Source organism: Cyanistes caeruleus, chromosome 12, assembly GCF_971803275.1.
Source record: "Cyanistes caeruleus chromosome 12, bCyaCae1.hap1.1, whole genome shotgun sequence".
Lineage (NCBI taxonomy): Eukaryota > Metazoa > Chordata > Aves > Passeriformes > Paridae > Cyanistes > Cyanistes caeruleus.
Window position 1 is genome coordinate 21,160,390 of NC_141712.1, and position 21,322 is coordinate 21,181,711.

General features: G+C 47.6%; 1 protein-coding gene and 1 long non-coding RNA gene across 7 annotated transcripts in view; one reads left to right on the forward strand and one right to left on the reverse strand.

The window, feature by feature from the left end:
* Positions 1 to 21,322, forward strand: part of ZFHX3 (zinc finger homeobox 3) — a 487,194-nt gene that overhangs the window by 40,545 nt on the left and 425,327 nt on the right. For 4 of the 6 annotated variants that reach the window (XM_086848084.1, XM_086848089.1, XM_086848085.1 and 1 more), the window contains exon 1: positions 7,755 to 8,371. The exons of the other annotated variants lie outside the window; for them this stretch is intronic. The gene's annotated coding sequence lies outside the window, so the exon portion shown is untranslated. Of the gene's footprint in view, positions 1 to 7,754; positions 8,372 to 21,322 lie in introns of those variants that run through there. 6 annotated transcript variants of the gene reach the window in all.
* On the reverse strand, positions 9,233 to 9,580 carry LOC111934335 (uncharacterized). The gene is made up of 2 exons (XR_002867155.2): positions 9,491 to 9,580; positions 9,233 to 9,381 (listed from the first exon to the last, which is right to left on the reverse strand). It is a non-coding gene; the product is annotated as an uncharacterized LOC111934335 (long non-coding RNA).

Genomic DNA, 21,322 nt, shown 5'->3' on the forward strand with positions numbered 1-21,322 from the left:
CAGGGTTTAAGGGACCAGTTATAATATATGTTTTCAGCTCTAGACTTATTTTTTGTCCTTTGTAGCCTCCAGCATTTTGTACTTGCAAAGCCTTGACAGGCGTTAAAAACACTGATTATTTTAATTTTAAGAGAAAGAACTATTTACACTGGACCTGCAAGGAGGATAGTTATATCCCCTGTTGTGAATATCTTGCAAAACAAAGGAGAAAAGTTTTACAAACATAGTCAGTTTCTGTTTATTTTCCCAGCAGGTGCTTCTTGGTTGGTTTTGGTTTTGCACTTGTTCAAGCTGCAACGGGGACTTGCCAAACGAGTAATGCACAGCTACAGAAGGTGATGAAAGGTGGTAAAATAAATGTTTAGATAAGATCAAGGCATATGCTCCCCTTGGAGGAGGATCGTAGGTAACGCTGGAGCAGGAGAAAGTGGAAAGGGAACACTTGGCAGGTTTATTCTCGGTGCCTGCTCTGCAGTGAAGTGGGCTCTTCCCATGGCCCTGTATTACCTGATCACCCTACAGAGCACAGCCCAAAGCTCCTGCTACAGCTGCAGCTGGAAAGTCGAGCTCTTCTGCCCGCCCCAGGAGAGCCAGAGGAATTAGAGCTGGGATGCTGAACACGCTGGGACAGTCCCCGGGATCGGAGGGATCTCCACCCGCGGCTCCGGGACCTGCGGGCACCCCTGAGAGTCTCCAGGGCTCCCTCCCCTCCCGGGTTCCCTCCTCTCCAGGGCTCCCTGCCCTCCCGGGCTCCCTCTGCTCCTGTCCCCCCCGGTCCCTGTGTCTCGGCGGGCCCCGCCCGGTGGCCGCACTTCTGCCCGGACACCCCAGCAAGTGTCGGCGGAGCCGGCGCTGCAGCCAGGCCGAGCAGGAAGGTTATTCTAGCGGAGAGAAACACTTTCTTCTGGTTACAGGGCTGGAAATGGAGCGACTAAATGAGGCAGCAGTAAGTGCAGAATTAGCACAAGGCTGACTCCACACTGTGCTGGATGATGATGGAGGTCTCGGAGGAATAGCAGGGCTGGGAGAAGGGGGGAAGGGAACCGGCCCCGGCTGTTTTCTCACCTTCCCTCTTTGCCGAGGGACAATGTGTCCTGAAGCGCTTTGGAGCCAAACATTTCAGCAAAACAAGAAAGTCGAGGTGTTGGGAGGAATAATTAAATGCTCCCAAATACGTTAAATAAACATCCCAAGGCATTCAAATCTCATGCTTCGGGAAGTAACCAAGCTATCAAGTGCTAGGAACTGGCAGAAGATGTGCTAAGTTAGGCAGCCCTGGTGTGGGCTCTCCCCTGGCTCTCTGTGGAGAGCTGACAGTGCTGCAGGGAGGCTGTGGGAATGCTGGGGTCAGCAAAGGAGCTCAGCCTCCTGCAGCCAAGCAGGAACTCCCCTTGGTGTTCTTCCTCTTTAACAGTACTGGGACTACTGGGTAAACTGTCCCAAGAGAAATATTAAACTAACCAGCTTGTCCTGGCTTTTCTCATGGTGCCATTCCAGTACCTTCTGTGTGCAGGTCAGGGTTAAAGAGGGTTTGGGAAGAGCAGACATCCATGGCTGTTGGGCAGTGATGGGTAATGAGCACCAGGGACTTTGTAAAATGCTTCAGCTGGATTTGGAAATGAAAACTATTAAAGCTGCAAGCCTCTCTTTAAGGAGCTGATTGATAGCAAGCAGCATTTCTGTATCTGGTAGGAAAGGTGGAGAATGGCAGTGTCCTGTGTTTGTTGGCCAATGTAGTGGCGAGCTGCTTAGGACCTGAAAATGAGGATTGAGTTGATTAGATATAACCTGAACATCTATTCAGTTACTCTCAGCAATGAAAAAGCCTTTGCATGTTGGAAGTAGCAGTGACAGAAACTTGTGCAAACTTCTCAGGCTCCATCCCAGCTCCCACTCTATGGCCATATCAACAAATAATGCAAATAATTTGCATTTGAAATTATTATACTAAACAGGAATGTGTGCAGTCTATACAGAAGGCAGCAGAATGAGCTCTAATGCCTTTATAAATACCTTCAGAGGCCTGTTCCTGGGGGGAGAAAATAGAGTTTTCTGTGAGAATGTTAAATCACAATATCTGGATATGTGAAAGCCTCATTTTTAAAGACATATGAGTAGAAAGACATAGGTTCCTTACACATTCCTGTGTGGTAATCCTGGGCAGTGTGCACAGTGAGATGAAAGCTGCAGAGCTGAGCAGGGTGGTGCACAAGCCACAAAGAGGCTCAGCAGCAAACAGTGTAAGATGGATGAGCCACGTTGCTGGGGACGCCACTGCAGCTCCCAAATTGAATCAGAGACTGGGATTTCAAACTAATGTGACTTTGTGCTGAGGGAAAGCAGAGCCTGTTTTGTTCTGCTGGTTCATCCTCATCACTGGCTGTAATGGTTCTTGCATCTTCTAGGGGAAAACCCGAGAACTTGAGAGGACACTGCTGCCCCACAATCCTGCCCCAAAATGTGTCTCTTACTTTGCTCCAGTAGAAATAGACTGACAGGAACCCTGGGGTACAAGGTTTAAAATCCTTCTAAACTTATTGGAGTTAATTAGAAAATCTTTTTGATTTAACCTGGCTGTGTTGGTGTCTGCAGTGACTTCCTTTGGGATACTCCAACAGGATGTGTTACAGAAACATGTTTTGTTTTGACTTGTTGATCTAGCATATTGTTGAGTCTATAAATACATTAGTTTTTGCCTCTAGTATACATTTCCTTCTGCTTATTAACATTGATTTTCATTGTCAGTTGTGTTGCCGATTCCCTTCTTTCCTCACTATCCTCTCCTGTGCTAATTAACTGTTACCTTTTCTACCAACCATTTTAAAGAGCATAAACTTACTTTGTGCCAAGGGTGACTTGGCCAGTGTGTCCCACAAAGCTTCCCACTATATGAGTGCTAAAAGGTGGGCACAAATTTAGGGATGCTGTGAAACCTCCTGGCTAAAGGTTCTATGGACCAGGTTTTACTTGTTCCTGCTTTCACAAGTTTATTTTGTTTTTTTCTGCTTAGGGAGCTCCCAGAGCCCCTTTAATTCCTGAAATTTCTTTTTGCCTTATGGTATGTCAGACAGGTGGACTTTGCTGATTTCAGTTAAAAAAACATTTATAAAAAAACACTGTGTGACTCTTTCTGTGTGAACACGTGGCCCCAGCGTTGGTGGTCATTGTCAAAGTCTCAGTCACAAGCTGATGGTTCCCGAGCTCGCCCAGTTGGTAGTTGGTTATCACTGATGAATGACCCCTAAACCCAAAACCCTGAGGGCAGCAGCCAGCCCCTGGTACCCACCTACACCCACATCCATCATCTTCTCCATTGTGTCAGCCCACCTGTTGTGTGCTGACCACAGCGTTCTGAGAACTCCAGGCTTTAGAGATTAAATCTCTAACTGGAAGTGCACCCAAAGCTGTCAGCCAACACGGCACGGAAAGCAAGAGAGTTAATAACTCACCGAGTCTCCTGCCACGTCCTAAGGCTTTTTTCTTCAATATTATTCAAAATTTAGGCACCTTTCATATTAATTAAATGGTAACTTTCTGTATCCCATGATCAAACTATTCAATAATGCTTGCTCAGAGCAATCAGAAATGACAAAAATAAAGTACTAATATAATTTTATTATGAATTATTCGATCCCTGGGGTTTCTATCATATTAAACAAAGAAACAAATTAACCAGTGACTGAATTAAGTGGAACTTGCATCATGTAGAGACAATAGATTTTTTCATAGTTAAGCTGATAGCTATGTTCATGCTTCAAGTCCAGTTTCCAAGTTTCCCCCTGAATTTCCTACAAATTATCTTGCTGCTATGTATGGATGTGTATGTCAGCATGGAGTTGTTTTTTCTCATGGGAAATATAATAAAGAAGAGGAATTTGGAATATATTAATCTCCATTTCCAGAACCATCCATCCACCCATCCATCCATCCTGCCTGCTGGCCATGCTGTGGCTCTGCAGTCCTCCATCCATCCATCCATCCATGCATGCATGCATGCATGCATGCATCCATCCATCCATCCATCCATGCATCCATCCATCCATCCATCCATCCATCCATCCATCCATCCATCATCCATCCATCCATCCATCATCCCATCCCATCCCATCCCATCCCATCCCATCCCATCCTATCCCATCCCATCCCATCCCTGCCTGGCCATGCCATGGCTCTCAGCCATCCTGGAAGGGATGCTCCACATCTGCTGCACCAAGGAGTTGAGACAGGGAACATTATTAAGTCCCTCAGTTTTTAATACTGCAGCTCATCCTAATACACCGAATCAGATTACTTTGGTCATGTATCTCTCTCTTTATAAAAGAGATATTATTGTAACAGAAGGATTAATGAAAAGTGGGTTGACTGAAAGCCTGCCCATTCTGGTCAGCCTCTGGTTTCAGCAGTTGTTCAGTAATGGGCAGCCTCTTGCTCCTCAGTATAAACATCTGGATGAAGAGGCTGAGAGAATTAAATTTTGTGCCTGAAAAATGACATATTGAGTAGCAGCTCTGCTTTCATCTCTGGGATCGTGTTTGGAGAAGAATCCGCGCAGAGGCTCAGCGTTAACATTCTTTAACTGCTCCTCAAATTACTAATGCTTCACGTTGCTTTAATCCATTCGGCTGTAATAGCTTTATTAGATTAAACTCCCCGCTGAGCGAGTGAGGAACAGTGGGATTATCACACTTCCCTTTGAACAGCCAGTAAAGACAAAATAAATGGTTAACAAAATAGAGCAAATTCAGTTTGCAGGTGAGCTGCAGTTCCCAGCCCCGCGTGCTGTGGATGGGCTCCTAGCCTCCCTATTATTCCTTGCTTGAAAAATGCCTCTTTAGCAGCCTGAAGAAATTCCTGAGGTAAAAAAGAAGTCCTAATGGAATAAAAGTTCTTCTTTCTCCTTTAGATGTGTTGCTAATTGCATCGTGCCCACTGCAGGGACAGTGTGAGGAAAACCTGAAACTTTATTTAAAACCCTCCCTATTTTTAGCTTCATTTTTGCCAGAGCCGTAGGTGTGCCAGTAACAGCCTTTATTCAGCGTCTCCAGAGTGGGAACGCCTAATGACTGATTTTTTATTATTTTTTTAGCAAATCTAATTAACTATTTGAAGTATTCCGTTGAGAGGCTCACGGTTACTATACACAAGCAGTGGGTGGCTCTTCTAGAGTCTCTTAAAAACTCAGTTTCTTCTCAGCATTCTTCAAATCCTCGTCTGCTGGAGCAATTTGAATTTTGTTATTAGTGACTGCTGGAAATCATAATTCAATAAAGACTAACTCATTTAAAAATGCTCCATGCTGAGCGTGCATTAGGTAACTTGGGAAACTTCGGAGACACAGAAAAACATATACTAATATCCAGGTCTACACAGGAAATTGGTATGGCACTGAGCAGCTTGAAGGAGGCTTTTTGTATGTTTTTAAGAAGCTGCAGAAAGGTTGGAAGGAATGCAGTTTTTTTCTAGTAAATCTATTCCTTCCCTCTCCCCAGCATTTTTTTCCTAAAACACTGGCGCCTGTCCAATGGAATTAGAGCCCCCAACATGCAGGGGACAGTGAAAATACGCACAATAAACTTTTCTGTAATCATTTCCTAGATAAGTAGGAAAGCCGTCGGGTTTCTCTTCCTGGACCCCGCGTATGTCCCTTATTACTTGTCTCAGATGAGCTTGGCAGTTTTAAGGATCTCTCCAGCCCTGTCTCTCCTTATTCACCTCATGGCCATAATCTTATGGCCGCAGAATAAATAGTCCTGCCACAGGGGACGGGCCTCCTGCTCGGGTTTTTAAGCCACATCTGCAGCTACAGCTGGAGCAGGCTTGGAAATCTCCCGGCCTTGTGAAGGGATGTAATTTCCTAGTCCCGAATTCTCCTTCAGAGGACGCTGCGCCGCCTCATTCCTGCCCGGCGCTGTCCGGCGCTGCCTCTGCCGTGCTTCATTTGCTGCTTGGGTTCACCCTAGGAAATACACAGGGGTATTTTTTCCCAATTTCTTCCCCCACAAATTGTTTCATCTTTAGAATCACAACATTTCCTGCCAACATCAGAGGTTTCCATTCTTGTCTCCTCTCTCCCTTGTTCTTTCTAGCCATTTTCAGACTTATATAGCCCTTGTGTTTCTTACCCTCGCTCCCTTTCATCCCCCAGTCCTCTCGCGGAGCCTCCCTCGTTTCAATTCTCCACTTAGCTGGCCTTCAGAAAACAATTCCCGTCTTCCACCTGGTTTTCTTCCTTTGTTGCTCGGGGGTTTGATTTCGCCTCTCTTTGTCCGCTTTCCCTTCTTGGGTTTTTTCTTTTTTTTCCCCTCGCCCTCTTTTTAAAATTGGAGAAAAGGATCAATATTATCCCCCCTCTCTGTTTGATAAGATAATGCTGGGTGAACACAGTGGCGATGGATTTGTCACTGCAGAGAGGGAGGAGAAGGGGGGAAGGTCTGGCTGCAGGGGCAGGGCTGAGCCCTTGCAGTCCGGGTCAGGCTGGACCAGCCTGGATAAATATATGCAATTCTTCAGATAAAAATCTGGGATAAAAGCCCGGGTTCTTTGCCCGGGCAAAATGCCCAGGGAAACAAGCCGGTGTACGTCAGAGCACAGAGGCTGGTTTTAGGTTGTTTACCCAGGAGATAATTTAGGAAAGCCTGACGCGCAGGAACGTCCAGGATTACACCACAGCCTGGGCACGTCTTCTAGACTTTGTGTTCCTCTTGTGATCCGTGAAAGCTGGTGGTCCACAGGGACTCAGCATCCCTGTGATGCACCCACCATGCTCTGAAGCAGAGCATTTCAGGGGAACCCAGCCTGGTTTTGGGTGGGTGTGCACTGACCTGCAGAGGAGAAGGTTCCAGGGAAAGCTCAGAGCCCCTTCCCAAGTGCCTAAGGGAGCTCCAGGAGAGCTGCAGTGGGACTTGGGACAAGGCATGGAGTGCCAGGACACAGGGAATGGCTCCCAGTGCCAGAGGGCAGGGATACATGGGATATTCAGAAGGAATTGTTCCTTGTGAGGGTGGGCAGGCCCTGGCACAGGTGCCCAGAGCAGCTGTGGCTGCCCCTGGATCCCTGGAAGTGCCCAAGGCCAGGTTGGACACTGGGGCTGGGAGCAGCCTGGGACAGTGGGAGGTGTCCCTGCCCATGGCAGGGGGTGGGATGAGAAGAGCTCTAAGGTCCCTTCCAGCCTAAACTGTTTAGGAATTCTGTGACTTCCAAAGCGTTTTTAGTGGAGGTTGGGTTTTTAAAAACTTGTTTTGTTCTTTCTTCCTCGTATTGTCAATGTGTGAAAAGTAGGTAAAATTTATTAGGGAGAGAGTTGAGCCTCCCCCCGCTTCCTCCCGTGCTCGGGATCCCGCTGCCTCGTTCCCTGAGGTGTCACACACGTGTCACACGTGTCCCTGCAGCCCCCGGCCATCAGCGGCCATCCGCTGGGCCCGCGGCCACAACCGGGCCTGTGAGAGCACCCCGGGGCACCGCGTGTGTGTGCACACCTGCGTGTGTGTGCGTGTGCACACCTCTGTGTGTGTGTATGTGTGTGTACACACCTGTATGTGCGTGTGCGTGTTTATTCTGTGTGTGTTTGTTCCGTGTTCTTTCACCCGGGTTCGGCCCAGCCCGGCCGCGCTTCCTGGGCCGAGGTTGCCCCCTGGTGCCCCCGCATCAAGCGCGCAGGGGTGTGTGCGCACCTGTGTGTGTGTGTGTGTGTGTGTGTATCTGCGTGTGTGTGTGCGCGCGTGTGCACACCTGTGTGTTTATGGCTGTGCGCACACCTGTGTGAGGGGGAGCGAGGAAGGCTCGAGCGGGCTCTGTGAGGGGTCGCGCGGGCTCTGTGAGGGGTCGCGCGGGCTCTGTGAGGGGCTCGAGCGGGCTCTGTGAGGGGTCGCGCGGACTCTGTGAGGGGTCGCGCGGGCTCTGTGAGGGGTCGCGCGGGCTCTGTGAGGGGTCGCGCGGGCTCTGTGAGGGGCTCGAGCGGGCTCTGTGAGGGGTCGCGCGGACTCTGTGAGGGGTCGCGCGGGCTCTGTGAGGGGCTCGAGCGGGCTCTGTGAGGGGTCGCGCGGGCTCTGTGAGGGGTCGCGCGGACTCTGTGAGGGGTCGCGCGGGCTCTGTGAGGGGCTCGAGCGGGCTCCGAGCCGCCGGAACCGGTGGGTGCTGGAGCGGGCTCGCCGAGCGAACGCGGCGCAGACGAGAGCCGGCTAGTTACAAATATCACCGAGGTTTCCTGTTTAAAAGTCACGATGGAAGGGATGGACACGCTAAGGACGGGTCCGTTTCTCCAGGGAAGGAGAACTTCTGCAGGAAGGACACGCCAGGAGAAGCCAAAGCCCCGCTGAGCGACGGCTGCTGGAGGAGCCAGCGAAGGGGCCGGCCGCAGGAGGGGCCCCTGCAGGTGTGTGATCTGCCACAGGGCTTCTCTGAGTTCCACCTGCCTTTAGTAAGACTTAACTGAAGATTTGGTTCATTCCATGCACTTATTAATTATTTAGGTATACTGAATGCACATATTTAGGGGGCAGGGTTAATTGGGTATTAGGAAGGAATCCTTCCCTGTGGGGGTGGGCAGGTCCTGGCACAGGGTGCCCAGAGCAGCTGTGGTGGCCCCTGGATCCCTGGAAGTGCCCAAGGCCAGGGTGGACAGGGCTTGGAGCAGCCTGGGATAGTGGAAGGTGTCCCTGCCTATGGCAGTGGGGAGGAACTGAATGAGCTTTAAGGTTCTTTCCAACCCAAAGTAGTCCGGGATATCTTGTGCTTAGTAGTCAGTTTGAGACTGCTTTTACCTTTGCTAACTCTAAGTGTGTACATAGTACACAACTGTGTTTCCTTAGCCTGTGTCTGCTTCAGCTTCAAGGCTTAGGACTTGCCTCTTGCCATGTGCTACCCCAAGAACACTTGGTTCCTCACCCCCTGTTGACAGAAAAGGAGGGCAAAGCTCAGAAAGAATCTATCCAGTTTTAGCCCAAAAGGAGCAAGACCCACACAAATTCATTGGCAGTTTAATCCTGGTGCCTTAGGATGGAGCAGGCCCACAGGAAGGTGCATAAAGTGCATTGTTGAAGTTCCTTAAATGACATGGCGAGGACAGGAGCGCATGGTAGCACAATTAAACCTTGTGGCAAATCCTCGTTGGCATGCCAGCAGGTAATGCCTTTATAGAGTCCTGGGTATCATCAGAGACCTGGAAATAATGGCTGAGGCCAGCACTAGGGAATATAATTTCTTTAAATGTAAGAAAAAAGCAAAACTCAGAAAATGGTGATGGCATTTTAACTAACTTCAAGTGTGCTGCTGGTTCAGTCGCCCCTTTGATGTTGCAGCCGGGTGACCTGGCCTCCCCCGCCATTCATCACTGCCTGGAAATCAAACTCTCCCGTGATCCTGCTTTACAGTCCTTCCTCTGTTCTGCTAATAAACACAATGTTAGTGAAAATAACCATCCAAGAAGCGTTCAAAGGGGATATCCATGGATGAATTTTAGTGAGAGTGCAGTTTCTTACTGCCAAGCCCAAACCTTCAAACTGCACTGCAGAAAAGATAGCATTCATCTAAACATGCAGCGTCGGAATGCGAGGCTCCCAAATCCTGTTGCTCTTGGGGCAACTCTGCGATCAGAATTTCAAGGGAAATGCCTTTAGTTATTTAATTTCACCTGCATTTTACAGTTCCAGTGCTAGTTAAGGTGACAGCTGTGTAAACATCCATTCCTCCCCATGTTTTTAAAGAGTAGTGCTAGAGAATTCCCTCCCCACAGTTGTTGGACAGTGGTGCCAGAGGCCAGCAGTGCCAGAGAGCTGTTCTGGGAGGGACTGAGCTGGGGCTGCAGTGTGCACGGCGTGTGTGTGCCACACCTGGGCACGGGGCACATGTGTAACTCACCTGCACACTGTGCACATGTCACACCAGCATGGCCCTTGTCTCCAGCCTTATGTAATTTGGTTGTGACCTCACAGTGATGTTTTAATGGCTGCCTGTCATCAACACCGTGGTGCCCAGCAATCAGGACTTCATGCCCTATTTGTTAGAAGAAAATTAGGCAAGGATTTTTTGTTTTGGATTTTGGACTCTGGCACAGGCTATTCTGGGTTTAGCAATTGCTTTTGCAGGGTGTTGTCTGCTTTGTGTAGCTGTGGATGAAGCGGGCTGGGAGAGCCTTGTGGTTGTGTGAGCACAGCTCTGCTTTGGCTTTTCAGGGCCTGTGTGTTTTCTCCTCTTAGGTCTGGTGCTTTTCATCCTCGCTGCCTCTTTAGCTTGTTCTAATCTGATCTGTTGTATCTGTTGTGCAGAGTAACAGACATGCGAGTCTAATACAGTAAATTGCTGTATGTATTATGGCAACACCATGGAAATATCTCTTAGCAGCAGCAGAAAAAAAACCCTCACATTTAATTGTCTGATTTCTTGCTGAATATGGAATGGAAAATATGTTGATTTAACTCTAAAAAAATGTACAGTCAATTTAAGGGAAAAAAGAAAGAAAGGAACCCTTTACCATATCTAATTTCATTAGTAAACTGTAAATGGAAATGATGAAGAGGTATGATTTCAAAGGGCTGGGAACCCACACATTTTATGTAGCATTAATCATGTGCTCTTAATTTTTCTGCAGCAGAGCTCTGTGGTGCAGCCTTCCAGCCAGCCAGGCAGGGGTGCTGGGCAAGGGTGGGCAGTGGAGCCTGGCTGGGACCCCCCCCACGGCAGGAACCCCCCAAAGGGGAGGTTTGTGGCCACGTGCCTGAGGTGTCGGGGCCCTGCTCGGGCTGATGCAAACACAGCGTTGCTCGTGTTCCACATTCCTCTGTCAGAGGCTCTTTCTCTTCCAGGCTGTAAAGAGGGTTAAGAAAGGAATTGTCTCTATTATGGTAATTAAACTCCCAGGAAACAGCCTCATTAGACTAATAAAGAGTAAATAAGGCAGGCAGGACACACTTTGCCTTCCAGTAGTGAGGGCAGTACTCATTTCCCTTCCTTTGCCCACCGCCTGCTCCCTGCTCCTGGGCCCTGGCACCTGCCTGGAATCACCTCCTCCCAACATTCCCAGCAGTCTTCCTCTTGGGCCAAAGTTTTCCTTGCTGTGTTGTGGGAGAGGGAATAGATATTTCTAATGCTTGGGGAAGATTACAGCTGCATTTTGCTTATCTTCATGAAACCCCTCCTAGTTTTGCTTGCTGGCTCCATGGGAGTGGTCCTGGCTTGGAGCCGATGCCATGGAAGGCTGGAGAGCGCCGGTGCCGGACGCTGCATGAACACTGGGTTTGGGGTCTGGCAGCAGGGATGTCTGGGACACCCTTGTGGGTGACACTGCTCCTCCAGCACTGGCCCTGAGGCAGGGGCTGCACTGAAAGAGCACATGCAGCTCTTCTGCTTCTCCAGCAGCAGAACATGGAGGGAGAATGAAATTAGCAGTAAAAGCATTAAAATATTGATAGCAATCATTCCATGTCCTGGCTTTACTAATTAATTATTAATTTTACCTTGAAGGTTAGTGTAAGAGATGGACTTTCATTTATCAGGCCTCCACTTAGCATGATGTTTGACTATATATTTTTAAACATTATCAGGGCTCTAGCAAATAGCTCTTGTTTTTTTTCTGGTGAGCAGTTGCGATTTGCTTTGTGTGACTTCATGAGGTGGGAGAAAAGAGGGTCACCAAGATATTTAGAGGGATGGAACGAACACCTTCCCTCTGAGGAAGGACTGAGAGAATTGTGATTGTTCAGCTTGGAGAAAAGAAGGCTACAGGGAGACCCTAGAGCCCCTTCCAGGGCCTAAAGGGGCTCCAGAAGAGGGACTTTGGACAAGGGATGGAGGGACCGGACACAGGAAATGGCTTCCCACTGCCAGAGGGCAGGGGTGGATGGGGTATTGGAAAACAATTCTTCCCTGTGAGTGTGGGGAGGCCCTGGCACAGGGTGCCCAGAGAAGCTGTGGCTGTGCCATCCCTGGAAGTGCCCAAGGCCAGCTTGGATGGGACTTGGAGCACCCTGGGATAGTGGAAGGTGTCCCTGCCCATGGCAGGGTGTGGGATGGAGTGGGCTGTGAGGTCCCTTCCCACCTAAGACATTCCATGATCCTATTAAGTAATTTTTAAAACTGGGCAAACTTTGAATTTGCTGTGAAGAATGTTTTCCTCTTGAAAGGAACTTTTGCACTGATAGAAGATGCAGATATGGAACTATTGATGTGTGACTGTGCTGGTGAGAAATTGTATTGCTTTCAGTGATCTCCACACCTGAGCAGGAGTGGAGCTGGGTGTGCAGGGCTGGAGCTTTACATTTGTAAACTTCCCACTTCCTCCCCTGCATCAGCAAAGTTTAAAAGATATTTTACTGTCTTGAGGGTAAATACCTTTCATTTCTGAAATAGTAAGACCCAATTCTCACTTGTTTCTCTTAAAGTGGACCCAGCTTTAAATGTGGACAAATGGAAAAAGCCTTCACTAGCCTCCCTCCTGCCCCACCAGGGAAGGGAGGCTGCAGACTTCCAGCTTTGGAAACAAGGATTTTTGCTCTGTCATTTTTAAAAAGGAATCATAGAAAACTAGAATTTTTTAGATTTATGAGAAAGAGAATTTACTCAGTCTGGACCCTTTTAAGATAAAAGAAATGAAGGCAATAATAATTTTTTTCTACATGCGGCTTTCCACTTGTAGCATCTGCAGTGTGCAGGTCCCAGTGGAGCTGGGGGATGTGCCTGAAGTTTGGATGTGCTGATGCTCTTTCCAGGACAGGGGCTCTCCTGTGCAAAGACTTACCCAGGAGCACAGGGCTGGGAGTGCTTTGGGAGCCTTGCTTGTGAAAAGAGTCATAATGCCCCACTTATTTTAAATTTTATTGGGAGGATTATTAGGAAGCAACTGAAATGGCAAATCCAGCTTATGCAGCCATGTAAAGTGCCAGGAATCCTGGGCTGGTTTGCTGCTCCTCACTATGAGTGAGATATCGATACACTTTAAAAGCGTATGTGTAGCTTTTTTCTCCAGTGTTTTTTAAAGATCTTTCTTGTCTCAGCACAACGTGCTCATCAGTATTACAAGTCTGCTGGGGCTGTTGAGCACAAAGCTGCAGGCGCAGCCACCACACACCATCGTCCTGCACTCACTCCCTTCCCAGGTGCGTGCAGCCACAGGGGAGCCTGGCCCTGACCTCTGCTTTGCTGATCTCCAGCAAGGAAAAAGCTTTGCCTGCACAGTCGGATCTTGGTTGTGCTGAGCAGATGCACAGTGGCTCAGGCTGTGGCCAAGGAATTGGCACTGGTGTAACAGAAATGTGATTCTAAGAAACTTGGGCCAGTTACCTCTGTCCTCCCCCTTTCAGGGTGTCACTTCCAGCAGAAAAATGGCACGTGACATCCATCTGTGTCCACGTAATTGCGGGGTGTGTGTCAGCACAGTGTGATCATTTGTTGTATGCATGTGATGTGAAAGTAATTGGGTTATAGTATCCAAAAGGAACAGCCAAAGAGGAATTTTCCTGCCGTGTGATGTGAATAACTTTGTGTTGTTTCTAAATTATATCCTGGGAATAAATACAGGATTGAAACAAAATTTCAGCTAGGATAGATAGCACCAGTTCAGCAGAGACTGGCTGGAGCTAATACAAGGGGTTTGGTGAGCTCAGGCCTCGTACAGGCTCTCCTCTGCTCCAGGGACAGGCTGCAGAGCACCTTCTTCAGGTTATTCTTGAAGAAACTCCCATTTGTGGTTTCTATTAGAAGCTCTAAAGTGGTGACATGGACTTCCAGAGGTCCTAGGGCTGGAAAAAGCCCCCCAAAACCTTGGGAGAAGCACACGTTGGCTTTTGCTCAGAGATGACTGATCTGAGACAGCTGCAGGCACAGGCAGTTTTTCAGGGGTTTGATGCCAATGCCTTTGTCCCCCTCCCTGCTGTGGCTCACTCCGATGCCTTGAGCGTTTTGTGCCCAGAAGCACAAAAGTCCTCCTGCCCCCCAGAGCAGCAGATCCACTAGGATACATCTTCTGCAAAGATAATTTGGGTCACATCTGTCACAGGGGGTGACAAAGGGATTTATTTCCTTTGTTATGGATTTTGCCATGAAAACCTTTCGGACTGTTGTGCTGTAGGTTGAGCAGCAGTGAGATGCAGAGCCTGGAATGGGAAGCGACACTGTCTGAACAGCCTTTGCTGTGCTCAGCAGTGAGTTTCCACCCCTCCAGCCATCCTCCTCCTCACACCTCTCCAAGGTGAGGATTTGAGGCTGCTTCTTCCCTGGGAGTGGCTGCTCCTGGAGTGGCTCTGTGTCCTTCCTTGAGCCCAGAAGCAAGCACCAGATTTGTGGTTAACACCCAACAGTCGAGGCTGACAAAGGGCCTCAGCTCTGGAGAAGCTGTGGCTGCCCTTGGATCCCTGGAAGTGTCCCAGGCCAGGTTGGACACCGGGGCTTGGAGCAGCCTGGGACAGTGGACGGTGTCCCTGCCGTGGCATGGGTGGCACTGAATGAGCTTTAAGGTCTCTTCCCACCCAAACTGTTCCATGATTCTAAGATAAGATATTCCTGAGTAGGAAAGAGGACAGCAACAGGATACTAATGAGAAGCACTTTGGGACTGGGAGGAGCAAGTTGTGAGAATTTGCTTCTTGGCATCTGCATGGAAATATCTGTTCTGGTCATGCAGGGAGGTCATGGAAAATAAAGTGACTGGTGGGTTTGGCTTGTGTGACTGATGTGTTAAAGATGATCTGCTCCTTCATTAGCAGCACTTAGTGATGGAGGACACCAGAGGACACTCAGGGCGAGGACAGGATTTTTAACAAGTAATTTAGAGCCTGTCTGCACTGCGGGATTAGCTGGAGGTATAACTTGAGAGCTGCCAGTAACCTGACGCTTGTGGGTGTCTGTGACTGGAGGCAGAGGGTGGCTGGGCCAGGCAGCGGTGCCGGGGTGAGGCCGGAGCTGCTGCTGGTCACTCCATGGGGCTGGGCTCGCTGCTAGCACTTGGAGCTATCTGCGAGGAGCTCGGCTAGGTGTACGTGGCTTCAGCTGACAGGGGAGTGAGGACAGCCCCACCGCCAGCCCAGACACCCGATGAAACTCAAAAATCCACACAGAACGTTGGGAGACAGCACATAGCAGCTCGCACTTAAATCCTTTTCTTTCTTTTTTTTCCCTTGAAAAAAATTCTTTCCACAGTAGCAGACTTGCAGCTGTTAACTAATCCCATAACAAGTGGCATTTAGCCACACATTTTCCAAATTAAATAAGCTTGCATGTTGGACTAGTTTCATACCCTGTAATACAAATACTTTCCCTGCTGGGGAAAAAAAAAAAAAAAATTAAAAGAAAAATCCTCTCAGGCGTAGGAAGAGTGGGGAAGGGGAAGGTGGGTGTGCACGGCCATGTCACTACTGCTGTCCCTGTCAGCGTGGCGGTTCCGCGCGGAGCGCCGCGTTCGCTCGAGGATCTGATGGGTTATCAAGGACTGCTCATGCTTAAATTATTAGTTAAGGCTGTGACATTAAAGAATTGTTATTTGGTCATGGTCTCATGGCTGTGTTTTGCCAGGAGGTGTTTGGAAATTCTCATCTCTGCTGTCACGTAATCTGTACTTGCCCTTTTGGTGCGTTTTTTTTCCTGGTCATTTGAATAATGTTTTCAGATCCTCAGCTGACTCCGGGCTCGGCAGCTTTGGGCCACAAGCAATTAACAGCACATGTTAGTAGAACTTAGGCTGGATCTATTTCGAGGGTGTTTGAGAGCACCTCCTCAACCCCCCACCTGCCTCCTGCACATTTTTAAGAATCCCATTAAAAATTTTTCAGGATCCCCATCCAAGCCAAATGCATTGTTTCCATGGAAACAATTAATGGGGAGAGCAATTTATAAGACTGATGTAAAAAAATGAGCACTTCATCAGCCCCCCTGCTGCTCTGATATACAATCTCGAGGCAGAGGCCGGGTGAGGTTTGCATAAGTGATATCCTTAAAAAAGGGGGAGACAGAGAAAGGAGCCTGGGAGTCTGCCCGTGGCACGGTGAGCGATGCCTATTGTGCTGCACAGGCATTATTAGCTCTTGGAAAGGATGAGGTCTTTCAAAATGCTTTTCCTTTAGAGAAGGGTTTTTTCCCTAATCCCACCCTCTGCCACAAGATCCACGGCTTGGGGCCGTGGCTGGCGATGGAGTCATGGCTGGGGATGGCCGTGGCAGCAGGGTCCCTGTGTGGGACCTGCCCTTTGATTAGAAGGCTTTCAGGAGACCCTGGTTAGAGACCTGCATTAAAAGTGTTCTCTTTGTTTGGTTTGTAAAATTATTATTTTATTTTCTGTTTGATTTAAATCTGGCACTTGAGCTTCCTCCCAGCTAATGTTTTGCATTGATTTTATCTATACATATATACAAAACCTAATGAGAATTTGCTGTTTAAGGAGGAGAGTGGGCAGGGCACCCACAGCAAAGGCCGTCATTCTGGACATGGGTCTGAGCAGGATTTGATTTGGAATTTCCTAAGGAGCTTAATAAAAATAAATCCATCCTGCGTAGCTTTGCTGCAGCCAAAGCAGGAATCCTGTGTATCTGTGCTCTGAAATAATGTGGCAGAGATTTTAGAGCCTGCCAGAAAACATTACCTGAGAAAGGAAAACCCTTCTTGGATCTGGTTCCATATGGAATGGGCTGGGATGTGGCCGTGGGGTTGGGAGGGATGGAGCAGCTTGGGGAAGTTCAGCTCAGGGACCAGCAGTGCTGATGGTCTGTGTAAGAATGAAATGAGTAAAAAACATAATCAAGCAGGAGTTCTTTGCTCCTGTTTTCCCCGGTTTCAGAGGTTTTTTCCTGGCTGGGGGTGTTTTCCTGCAGAGGGCACTCGCAATCCACGAACAGCACCCGCAGCGAGGCTGCGTCCGGCAGCATCTCCTGCCAAACCCTGAGAGATGGAGAGAAAAAAATGTAAATTATGAAAGCAAATGATTCCCTGGTAGTGCACAAGGCCAGCGGGAAGAGCCCGAGATTTAAGGAGGAAAAATCCAATGTGGGGAGGCGAGAGGCTGAAGGGACGTGGGGGGCCAGGGGCTGCAGTAATGGGAATCATAAAAAGGGTGGAAAAAGGAAAGGCTGCGTGTCTGGGTTAAAATTTAATAGCAATGGAGATGAGAGAGGCAAAAGCCTTAATTAAGGCAACATCCCAGAAAAGGAAAAGCCAACAGAGTGGGGCAAATGCAGGGAATTATTTTTGGTTTGCAGCCCCAAGCGTGGGCTGTCACAGCGCTGGCAAGCTGCCTTTATTCTGAGTGCTTCTTCCATGCTTCTGTATGGGAAAGGGACAGACTTACAAAGAGCTCAGCCAGGGAAGTATCGGGATCTCTCCGTGCGAGGCTCTGAAGTGCATCTCTGAGAAAGAAATACTCGGCAGCCAAATGATAAAACAGTTTAGGAATTAAGTATTCTGGAGTTTGTGGAAAAAAACCTCATATTACCAACAAGCTGCCCTTGAAAACAGATTATAGAAATTGTTTAGGGTTATTTTAAACCTGGGTAGAAATGGTCTGGCACCGTCTATGCCCATCACTCATCTGAGGTGGAAAAACCCCCATGGATGTGTTCCAGTAAATAGCTCTAGCATTTTATTATTTGCTTTTATTACAGCAAAGGAGCACGTAAACAAAAATATCCTCAGAGCCAGCTCTGCAAATGTAGGTCTGGATGTCATAGAAATCCATATTCCTGAGAATTTTTACATTGCTGATGAGAATGTGAATTTATTTTTAAAGTTTCTCTTTGCTACCTGTTTTAGTCTTTTTGTTGTTTCTTTTTTCTGCAAATATTTTACACTTTTCTTTAAAAAATTGATCATTTTGAAATGAAATGAGAGATATTTTATTTTTTCAAGGATGATTTTTTTACAAAGAATGTTTTAACAAACAATTTACAAAGTATGATTTTTATGAAGTATGATTTTAATTTGCTCTAAGTTACTGATTAATATATTACTGCTTTGAGTAAATTCCCTCCTATCCGTGTATCTGTGCTCAGTGTTACGGGGAGGAGGGATGGGAGAATTATTGTTAAAAACAATTTGTTTTGGGATGTTCCAATTTATTTTAAAATGTGTGGTTTGAGCTCTGTGGAGCCAGGTCAGGTGAAAAAGAAGCAACCCCAAATGGCAGAGCAGTCGCTGAATGAGGGGCTCGTGGAGCGGGGTTGGCAGATTTCTGGGGCAGACGGAAAGCCGATCCCATCTCCCCGCTGGAATAACCCGGCTGCTTTGGCAAACGCAAATTACAAACGCTTCCAAATCCCGAACAGAAATCAGCCTTCAGAACGGTGCACTTCCTTGTCAGTGGAAAAAACTCAGAATTTTATTTCAGTAGGTTTTTCCTGTGGATTTAAGGAGGTGGCTGTTCGGAATTAGGATGGTGTTATTGGGGCTCCTGCCTTTACATGAATGTAACTGTTCTAGATATCAGTGTCCTGTTCACAGGTTTAGGACTCAGCCTTAAGAACTGGTACAGGTTAAAAACAGGCATAGAATATTTCAGTCTCACTGTACCTTTTCTTAACAAAATTAAATTAACTAATTTTTGTTTTAGTTGTGATTTGACAATAAAATCCGTGTCTGCTGGGTTGACCTCTGCTTGTATTTTAATATTTAAAATTGTTGTGAATGGAAAGGACTGTGGCTGCTTGTAATTTCATGGTGAAATTCTTCATTCCCTAGTGAAAAAATACAGGTGAACATGGAAGCAAAAATTACTTCCTTTTTATTCCCAAATATACTAATTACTAGGGAGCAATTTTTGTGTGAAAAATGTGATTGTTCATCATTTTTGTGTGGATGTGGGATTTCCTGAATGACAGGAGAAACAGCACCATGTGCCTGTTTTTGATAGATCTGCTACAGAATCTCATCCTTTATAAATTGCTTCCCCATATACAAATTATGTCTCTATTTGTATGTTTTGCCAAATATATTTGTTTTTATCTTAATGTGTGTTTCATATCTGTATATTGATAGGTAAATGCACAAATAGCTGAAAGGACTGACTCCTAAATAATCTCACAAAGGAGAATATATGTGAATTCCAGTTGCTGCTTTCTCAGGGCTGCAGAATAAAGCCAGAATTGAAACCCGCAGTCCCTCCTTGCCGAATGGATCCGTGTGAGCAGCCTGGCCACAGGAGGAAGCAGCTGGCCCCGGACAGTGGCCCTGGGGTGTCCTGCGGTGTCACTGCCCAGCCCAGGAGCCGCCTCTTGGCTTTCACCTGACCCTTCCTATTATCTCCCTTCCATGTTACATTCCCTCTTGTACAGATTTTCCCATTCATAAAATCTTTTCCTGATTGTGGTGGTGAGGGCTGGGGTGTATCAGGAATAAATAAGATCCTGAGCAGCAGCTATTCGTCAAAGCCCTCATTTCCTGGAGTTCTGCCCTGATCCCTCTTGCATGCATCGCATTAGAGGGCAAAATCTCTTCTTATTTATTTTATACTTTCTTCAGCCGTTTATTAGACATCAGAATGCTGCGGGTGTGCTCAGCCCTGGGCTCAGACAGTGCTGCCTGGCAGTGCTTCCCACTGCCTCAGGAACACGCGGCCAGGGCCGAATCCCGAGGGCCGCGGTTATGGTGGGATCAAAAATCCCTTCCAACTCACCCGGTCCTTTCCTGGCCCATAGCAGGAGCTGCCCTCAGTCACGGCACAGCTGTGGGGATACGGGGAGCTGCCTGGGAATCCCCTGTCCCCTTGGTGGGGATGGGAAGCACCGGCACAGTCCGTGCTGGCAAATGGCCCCTTTGGCACCGGCTCAGCCAGAGCGCTCACCAAGCTCCCCCCGTGCCGGACTGGGAGGCATGGAGAGTTATCGGCAATAATTTATCCTGGTGGGATGAAAGCAGTAATTCCCTTCTCCTCTTTGCTCCATCCCATTTCAGCAGGGCTCGTGTAGATTATTTTTGTTTGGTTGGAATTTTTAAAATTTAAAAAAAAACCCAACAAAACCATATGCAGTTAATTTTATTTATTTTTATTTTTTTTATTCCGGATTCACATTTCTAATCTTCCAGAATATAATTTGCTACTATTTTCTGCTTTTTCCTCTGGCTTTCTCCCTCCTTTAGCTCCTGTTTCCCTCTCACCCTGCTCACTGGATGGGTTGCATTTTTCTCCCTGAGCTGAAGCCGTTGCTCCCCGTGCATCAGGAGGAAAGGATTAGCTGTACTTCTCTCAGACCTGAGGCATTACTATTTCTTCCCCATACTCAGCATCCAATTGTCTGGCTCTATCTGGGTCCTAAATCCATCCTGAATTGGTTTCCTAGCTGGCAGATTTGTGTGTTCCATCTTGTTTTGGGACCTGGCTTTCATCTGAATATCTCAAATAATTTTCTATTTTTCCAAGGAGAAGTTTTATTACATGCAGACAATCTGTATATGACTAGTGAAAATGAGAAGATAAAGCATTGATTGAAAACATGTCAGATGCTGGTTTTTGCCAACAACCCCGTGTTTGATCGTGGAGGGAGCAGTGACAAACCCTCATGTTGGGAATGGATGGGCTGGCGTTGGCCTCCGGGAGAGAAATGGTTAAATTATGCACTCGCTGGAGTATGAAGGCAGTTCTTCTTTGCTGACAGATAGTTTGACCAGTGTCAGGTTATCCCGATGCGTTCAGCATACCTTCATTGCATCATAAATAAAACAGACAAATTACTTTTTTTTTTTCCTCCTAGGGTGGAATAAGCAGGAGGAAGGGGAGGGATAGGGATCGGGACAGATGGGGGTTCAGGGGGGGTGAAGAATTAGAAGGAAAAGAAAAAAGAGAGAGATCTTTGCAGACACTCTATGAATCTCTGCTTGGCAGCTGAGAACAATGAGAAAAGCAAGCAATTACCTCGAATCCTTCCCCTTATCCAGACATAGGAAATATATTCCTGCCTGAGCCTTTTTTCTCCTCTCACCCTCCCTCCCTCCCTCTCTTTCTCCCTCCCTCCCTCCCTTGCCCTCCCTCTCTCCCTCTCTCTTTCCCCCTTGTATATCTAATTTAATTCTTCAAGGCATGGCAGATGTAACAAAGAAAGGAGGGTCTGTGTGGATGGGCCACTTCCCAGCGCAGGACGAAGCCGTCCTCCATGGCAAACGTCCTTTTCCGTTCTCTGCCCTGGCAGACACCTGCACCCTCAGCAGCAGCATCCATGAAAAAGGAGCAGAAAGGTATTTTATGGCTCCGGCTCTTTTACAAATTCCTCCCAAATCCAATGGTGTGAATACTCAATCCCACTGGCCAGGTGCAGGAAGCCAATGTGTTCTTTATCTCCAGAAATCCATCCCAGAGGATGGATTTGCCCAGAGGGGCAAACAGAGACCTTTTCCCACTTTTCCCTCAGCCCCTGTTTTAA